This window comes from Dendropsophus ebraccatus, chromosome 14 (assembly GCF_027789765.1).
Source record: "Dendropsophus ebraccatus isolate aDenEbr1 chromosome 14, aDenEbr1.pat, whole genome shotgun sequence".
NCBI lineage: Eukaryota > Metazoa > Chordata > Amphibia > Anura > Hylidae > Dendropsophus > Dendropsophus ebraccatus.
The window spans coordinates 69,082,137-69,090,279 of record NC_091467.1 but is presented as its reverse complement, the minus strand read 5'-3'; the positions used below and the strand labels follow the sequence as shown (position 1 = coordinate 69,090,279).

The 8,143-nt window shown below is 42.9% G+C and overlaps 1 long non-coding RNA gene across 1 annotated transcript; it reads right to left on the bottom strand.

Moving 5' to 3' along the window:
* Window positions 1-319: 319 nt before the first annotated feature.
* LOC138772762 (uncharacterized) lies at window positions 320-7,924 on the bottom strand. The gene is made up of 4 exons (XR_011359819.1): window positions 7,818-7,924; window positions 7,089-7,117; window positions 1,103-1,254; window positions 320-476 (listed from the first exon to the last, which is right to left on the bottom strand). It is a non-coding gene; the product is annotated as an uncharacterized lncRNA (long non-coding RNA).
* Between the last annotated feature and the right edge of the window lie 219 nt (window positions 7,925-8,143).

Here is an 8,143-nt window from a genome sequence, read left to right as displayed (position 1 = left end):
CAATCAGTGTGTGTGCCTCTGCAGGGGCCCCGAGTCTGACACGGATTATAGCGGCAGTGCATTCCCAGAAGCTGCAGAGTCACAGCTTCTAGGGATGCGGAAAAGGGGACAACTGAGCGGGCAACGGGCCCCAGTCCCCCTCGGGGGCCCCTGTGCAGCCGAACCGGCTGCACAAGTGGTATGTCCGCCAGTGTCTCCCCCTTAAGGCTCATTCTTCATAGATTGTAAGTTCTTGTGTTCAGAACACTCTCTCTCTCTCTCATTTTTGTAACCCCCTTTAGACAAGCACATTTTATCAGAGTGACCACAGAACACAATGTGCTGATATCTTCTACTTTATTGGTTTTGAGACATGGAGGGAAGGGAAATCATGGAGAGAGAATATGATGGGTCAGGAGAGAAGAGGAAACAAATCATCAGAGGGGAAATCCATCCTGAGGACTCGGCCTGTCCTGGTCAGGAATCCATTGTGGGGGCTGGAAGACAAAAAGAAGAATAAGAGCTGATTTATATATTTGCCATATAAAATGTAAGGGGTGTGGTCTCGTTGTAGGGGGTGGATTTAGGATGTGGTCAGGAATGGACAATTGAAAAGTCCGAAAGAAATACCACAAAGACTCCAAACTGAAAGGTTTTAGAAGTCCACCTCTTAAGCATAAGAGTAGCTGCACACAAACCGGATCCGCATTGGATTTCACGCTGCGAGTTTGCATCGAAATCCGCTTCGGATCCTGGTATATTTTCATTCCGCTTCCAGTATGTGACCCGGCCACTTTAACCCCCCACCGCCCCCAGCCCGCAGCATACAATACCTGCCGTGCACTGATTGGCTGATGGGGAGCGAGGGGAGACGGGAGCCTCACACACAACTGTGGTGCCGAGCAGGTAATGTATTCTCCAGGCTGGGGGCTTCGGGCGGTGAGGGTGAAAGGAGCCGGGTCCCATACAGGCAGCGGAATGAGAATCAACCCTCCTAACACCCTCTCCCCCAATCACCCCGGAGAGAACGTTTCCGCAGCCAAACAGTTTGGAAGGTTTGCTCATTGCTATTAGAGATAATAGAAGATATTCTAATATATTACATATAAACAGTCAACTTTACCTGCATAAAAAGAGAAATCAGTCACAGAGCATATTCTCTGCTTCCAGTTCTTCCAATGGGACATTTGAAGGGGTTTCCCGGGTAATGCAACCCTTAATAAAGAGCTGATAGAGCTGGTCTCGATTTAAGCCTCTCCGCTCAATGGATCTAACCTGTATGTATAAAAACAAGACATCACACACCACCTTCAAAGCTCCTTATCATCATCATCATCATCATCATCATCATCATCATTTCTGTGTATTTTGGTTACATACAACATTTCAAAAAAAAAAAAAAAATGCTAAAAAGAAAAGTCTAGCAAAGCAGACTGACCTAATATACCACAATGTAACTATAACTAGTGGTGTGATGGTGTATCCATCCAGGATGGGACATTTATGACACAGCTGAGTGGACTGTTTTATGCTATTTCTTTTTAACTCCCATTGATGTTAATGGGAGCTGGGTGAAGAGCATAGCATCAACTTTTATTATGGCTAAAGGTCATCACAGACCTACTGGACTATGTCTTGTGAATATACTGTACTATAAATATCCAAACTTGTGGCTCATACTCCATCTATTTCAAAGCTTTATCCTCTTCCTTATTGGTCATGGGCGTCATGATGGGAGTTGTGGTTCGGCAACAACTAGAGAATGATTGGCTGGGGAATAGGATGCACCAAGGACTGTCAGAATGGGCATGGATTTTAGAATAGATATAGAGGGACATTTATTAAGACTGGCATATTCGTACTCCAGTCTTAAAGCCCCTTTACCCCGGCTGAATGTACTAAAGGGCATACGTCTCTTAGTAAAGCCGTCAGGTCCTGATTTATGCCTGGGAGCACAGCCTAAAGTTTCCATATCAGTTTTATTACAAAGTGAAAATTTAGGAGCAATTCCCCTTAATGGCTATGTTCACACAACGTCAAAAATAAAGAAAAGGCGTCTGATTTTAATATTTAAAAAAAGTCCATTTTTGCCGCGATGGCAATGCAATGCATTGAAGTCAATGGGAAGACGGACGTCCAATGTACACAATGCATTCAATAACGGACGTTTTTGCCACAAGCGTCAAAATATTGAACATGATCATTATTTTCGGACATCTTTTCCAAACAGCGGACAATTTTTGTTAGTAGTTCACACACAGTTTTTCTTTTTCCACCGTTCTTTCTGCTTTTTTACTGTTAAACTTTTTTTTTTTTTTTTTTAAATATTTATTTTAACAAGATAATAAACCATTACATCCTTGAAGCAGTATTTACAGTAACATTACAGTAACATTAAATTACATACAACAAATTTTCAAATTTGCGATTTTAGAGCAGGTCAAAAACATGTGAAGGAGATCCACCTCCTCCTGTCCACATTTCGGACAAACAGCTCTATTTGCAATACCCATACGAGCAAACTGTTTGGGCGAATAATAACATTGGTGCCAAATCTTAAACTGAATAAACCTATGTGCTTCACTTAAACTCATCTTATTTAAATTACCAAAAATATGTTCCCATATGTCCCCATTTAAATCCGAAAATTGATTTTCCCAACCCACTAGGCTTCTATCCACCACTCTATGTGGAACCTCAAGTGCCAAAATTTTATAAATAAAAGAAATAGATTTTTTACCCTCCAAATCATTTACCAATCTGTCAAATGTGCTACTTCTAGAAGTGACAAATCTACTAGAGTCCGTAAAGTGAATTTTAGCAAAAACCAGTTGTCCATAGTAGAGCCAATGATTGTTGGTCAGACCGTAGGCTGCCTTCAACCTCTCAAAGTCCACCAAAGCTCCACTCTCAAACAACTGACAAACCTTAGTGATACCCTTATCTTTCCAAAACTGATCGTGTTCTATTTTCCCAAACTCCGGCAACTCCGGCAGACAATGGTCTCTTACATACTTCCAAACTATACAAACCAGTGCGCAAAACAACCAACCTCTAAATAGGCCTGTAACGCCTGGAGTAGTGGATCCACTGGACCGTCACCAGCGATGGCACTAACCTCACCAGGGAGCGGAGTCTAAGGGGCCGCTGGTTTTCACCAGAGCCCGCCGCAAGGCGGGATGGACTTGCTGCGGCAGGCGACCCCCAGGTCGCTACCCCTGGCTTGGTTGCTAGTGACGGCAGGCGAGGCGTGGCAGGAGCAGTAGGCAGGAGAAGGTGCTGGCAGAGGTCTGTAGGCGTAACCGCAGGTGACAGGCTGAACACAGGAGCAATAGTGTAACAGAGGAGCAGGAACCAGGAACAAGGACTAGGGACCAGGTAGCGGACAGGAATCAGGAACAAGGACTAGGGACCAGGTAGCGGACAGGAATCAGGAACAAGGACTAGGGACCAGGTAGCGGACAGGAATCAGGAACAACAGGGAGCTGGGCCAAACGCTATGGGAAGCATGTAGAGGCTCCAACACCTGGAAGGGGGCAGAGCTGGAACTTATAGGGGAGTGATTGACATGTGGACCAATTAGGAGCGCACTGCCCCTTTAAATCTGAGACAGCCGACGCGCGCGCCCTAGGAGGCGGGGACGCGCGCGCCGGCTGGCACAGCGACAGACAGGAGCGCGGTGAGGTGAGGCGCCCCTGGGGCCGAAGCAACAGCAGCGCCGGGTCCCTGCCTATGGACATCGTCTGCTGCAGATGTAGGAGAGAGGGTGCGGCGGCGGTCCGGAGCACGGGACGCCACCGTGGCCGTAACAAGGCCCTCACACAAATTACCTGAATCTAAAATCTCCAACCATGTACTTTGATTACTCAGTGATAATAAGTGAGAGAAAATCCCAACACTGGGCCCCTTCAATAACCGAGAAAAGTGACAAGACACAAAATAAAGCCGTAGATTTGGCATCCCAAATCCCCCTCTACTAACTGGAGCTGCAAAAACTGAATATTTAAGCCGGACTCTTTTCCTGCCCCAGATAAGGCTACCAAGCAGCACCTCGATCCTCCTAATCCAGGAGTTGCTAACCCATACTGGGGCGGCACCAAAGAAAAATAGCAGTTGAGCAATACCACCATTTTAACAATTGCTAATCTGTCAGTTATGGATAAAGGAAGCTTAACCCAAACTTTAATCCGCTTGTCCAATTTATGGGCAAAGGGAGTCAAGTTGGCTTTACCAAATTTATTTCCATCTCTTGTTATTTGTATCCCCAAATACTCTAGGGAATCAGAAGGCCTTAAGATCTTCAATTTACCCAACTGCACCGCGATCTCAGAGTCCAAAGGAAGAAGGGAAGACTTTTCCCAATTTATTTGCAAACCAGAGAAAACTGTTAAATAGTGATGAGCGAATATGTTCGATCGAATAGATATTCGATCGAATAGTGAGATATTAGAATATTCGATATACGTACGTATATCCCACGAATATTCGATAACTATTCGATAAGCGTTCAAATCCCCCAGCTTCCGGTTTCACCCTCCAAATGGTCAAATAGATGTTTTTCACTAATCGAATACTTGTTCCCATAGACTTTAATGGGATCGAATATTCGCGGGATAGTCGTACGAATATCGAATATTCGAATATCTCACTATTCGCTCATCACTACTGTTAAACTCTATGGACTTTTCAATTAAGCCGCATCCAAAGTCCAATTAGTAATCCCAAACTAAAGTAATGTGCAAACACCAGTCACTGCAAGGGGAGGCCAGACAACTAAATGACGTCAGTTATTTTACACTCAAAATAACGGACGTCATTTTAAACGGAGCTGAAAAAAATGTTTGAACATAGCCAATAGGTGCAGAACAACATTTTTTTCTATAATTTTGTGCCAGAATTTACTTAATTTTTATTTTTTTTTATTTTGCACTATGTTTTCTGATTAAAGGAGAAGTTCGGCCAAACGTATTTTTTAATATGTTATTACTTATTGAAAGTTAGACAAATTTCTAATGTACACTAATTATGGGAAATGCACATATACTGCTATTTCCCTTAATTTAGTAGATCATGGAGTATTAGAATTCTGTCCCAAACCGTGACGTCACGAATCACTTGTAATTCCTATCAAGTGTCCAGAAGTCAAGGACTACCATTGACTTCTATATATATTGTGCCCCCTGCTGGACACTATGGATGTAATGTACAGTATGTTTTTGATTGAATACATTTATGGAATACTTTGGGGAGCAAGTGTCCTTGCTCCCTAAAGTATTCCATAACTGTATTCAATCAATACATTTGGAGGGCACCAAGCTATGAGCAGATGATGGGAGGAGTAGTACCAGGGCTATCACCAAACAGTCCACACGCCCCCCTCCCCGCCGCTGCTGCTATATATTCACTGTACTACTACTCCCACATCATCTGCTAATAGTATGAGCAGATGATGTGGGAGTACTACCTGTGCTATCCCCATCACTGCCGCCGGCTGCGCCGCTTCTCACACAAGGGCTTCATCATGTCCCTTAAACTTCAAACTTTCCCGCTGCTGACTCACCGCCCGGCCGCCGCTCTCTGCTCACATGCATGCCGGCCGGGGACACTGGGAAGCATCAGGAGTGCTGTGCTCCCTGCGGGGTGAGTCAGTGCGGATGCGGCCGTCATGCATGTAAGCAGTGAGCGGCAGCCGGGCAGTAAGTCAGCGGCGGGAAAATTTAAAGTTTGAATCTGGGAAGAGGAGGAGGGGAGCAGAAGGGCATGATGAAGCCCTTGTGTGAGTAGCGGTGCGGCCGGCGGCAGTGATAGGGATAGCACAGGTACTACTCCCCCATCATCTGCTCATCCTATGAGCAGATAATGGGACTAGTAGTACAGTGCATATATAGCAACAGCAGCGGGGAGGGGGGTGGGCGGACTGTTTGGTGATTGCCCTGGTACTACTCCTCCGATCATCTGCTCATACTATGAGCAGATGATGGGAGGAGTAGTACTGTGTATATATGTCCAGCACCGAATGTATTTCCCTCCAAATGTATTGATTGAATACAGTTATGGAATATTTTGGGGAGCAAGAACACTTGCTCCCCAAACTATTCCATAAATGTTTTCAATCAAAAACATACTGTACATAACATTACATTTTTACATACACATGAATTAAATCCATAGTGTCCAGCAGGGGGCACACTATATATAGAAGTCAATTGTACTCATTGACTTCTTTATATCGTGCGCCCCCTGCTGGACACTCCATAGGAATTACAAGTGATTTGTGACGTCACGGTTTGGGACAGAATTCTAACACGCCATGATCTACTAAATTAAGGGAAATAGCAGTATATGTGCATTTCCCATAATTATTGTACATTTGAAATTTGTCTAACTTATTAAACATTATTAACATATTAAAAAATACTTTTGGCCGGAGTTGTCCTTTAACCCTTTCATGACTGATGTCATTGATGCATGGATGTCAAGGTCACAATGAAGTAGTGTCCACCTACAGAACTGGTTAAGGGCTCATTTTCTGAGCTATTACGTCTAGTTTTTATTGGTGTAAAAGAAAAAAATTGACCACTTTTTATTATTTTTTTTCTGATAGATAACAATAATAATTATCAATTCTGTTTTTTCCCCTCTTTCTGTTTATGCCGTTCATCATGTGAGAAAAATATTTTGATATTTTAATAGATTGAGCAATTTTGCACGCTGTGATATATATGTTTATTTTTTTATTTTAACATTTTTTGTTTTATAATGGGCAAAGAGGTAATTTCAACTTTTAATGGGGTTTATTTTATAAAGGTTTTTTTTTTTAAATATAATTTTTTTTTTAGTTGTTTTTATTTCTTACGTTTTTTTTTTTTTTTTTTTACATTTTTCTCTTACAGTTAAACATGCAATCATTAGATTGCACATACTGACATATGCTATGCTATAAGTCATCTGTTCATAGAGTCTGCCTGAAAGCAAATTCTATCTATGGATCGCCCATCCGACAGGACGGAGGAAAGTGTCTTACCCCCGTCTGTCAGTACAAGTCATTCTGCGGGGGTCCAAGCACAAAGGCTACAATATAAGGACATGAAGGATGGTGTTATACTTACATCTCTGTCGGATCTCCCCTGAGCAGGACCTACGACATGGAAAATAAAGCGTTATTGAGAACATATGTATAATACCGAGAGTGTATATAGAAATGTCATGTCTAATGTCTACACTACGGGAAACGGGAACCTCTCTAGTGATAGGTTCAAGGGGCCCAGAGGAAATAATCCTGGGGGCCCACCAATGAAGAACCTGTGAGAAACAACACATCAGTCAGTGATTGTGCAGGTTTTAAAGCTGGGGGACCACTGGAGGATCCTCCGGTGGGCCAGTCCGACACTGCTCACAGGACAGGAAGATCAGCTCAAAACATAACTTTGTATAATATACAATAAAAACACACATCAAAGCCCTATTTACTACCCAAGCCCCTAGCCCTAGTCCACCCTAATATAACTAGCCCTACCTAATCAGAGAATCTGCCTCTAGATGGGCCATACACCCTAGTGCCCCCCCTGTTAATATGTAAATAAGTGGCCTGGAGTACACAAGAAAGCCATACCAGGCCTTGTCACTATGGTTAGGTCTGGCCTCCTTATCCTCCAACGTCATCAGGGAGAATGGGAAAAAACTAACATAAAGAAAAAGAATGGCCAATCCTCTAAGATTATTCCCAGTGTAATAATAGACAGATCCAGTGATCAAATGACAGACCTGGTCCGACCACAGATTCACTAGTACATTCTGAGACCTGGGATAGGTGGGTGACCCATAATGTAGACACTTACCTACAAAGCTGGAGAAGACCACAAGGAGGAGAATGGTGATCGCCTTCATGGTGGAGATGAGTGGATATAATTTCAGCTGATCACTAGGTAGGTAATACAGCAGAAACTAAAAGATGTGAAGATTATAAACTCTCTTAAGAAAATATTCCTCATATGATGTTTATTCTGTAAATACTTCTATTGTGACTTTACCGTGAGAACAGAACCAGGAACCCGTAAATAGGACATCAGATGTTTTCTCCTGTTAAATTACAGAAACAGTATCCCAGAATCACTTATAAAATTAAATTTAACCATGAATAATAATCTATATTTTTTTGTACACA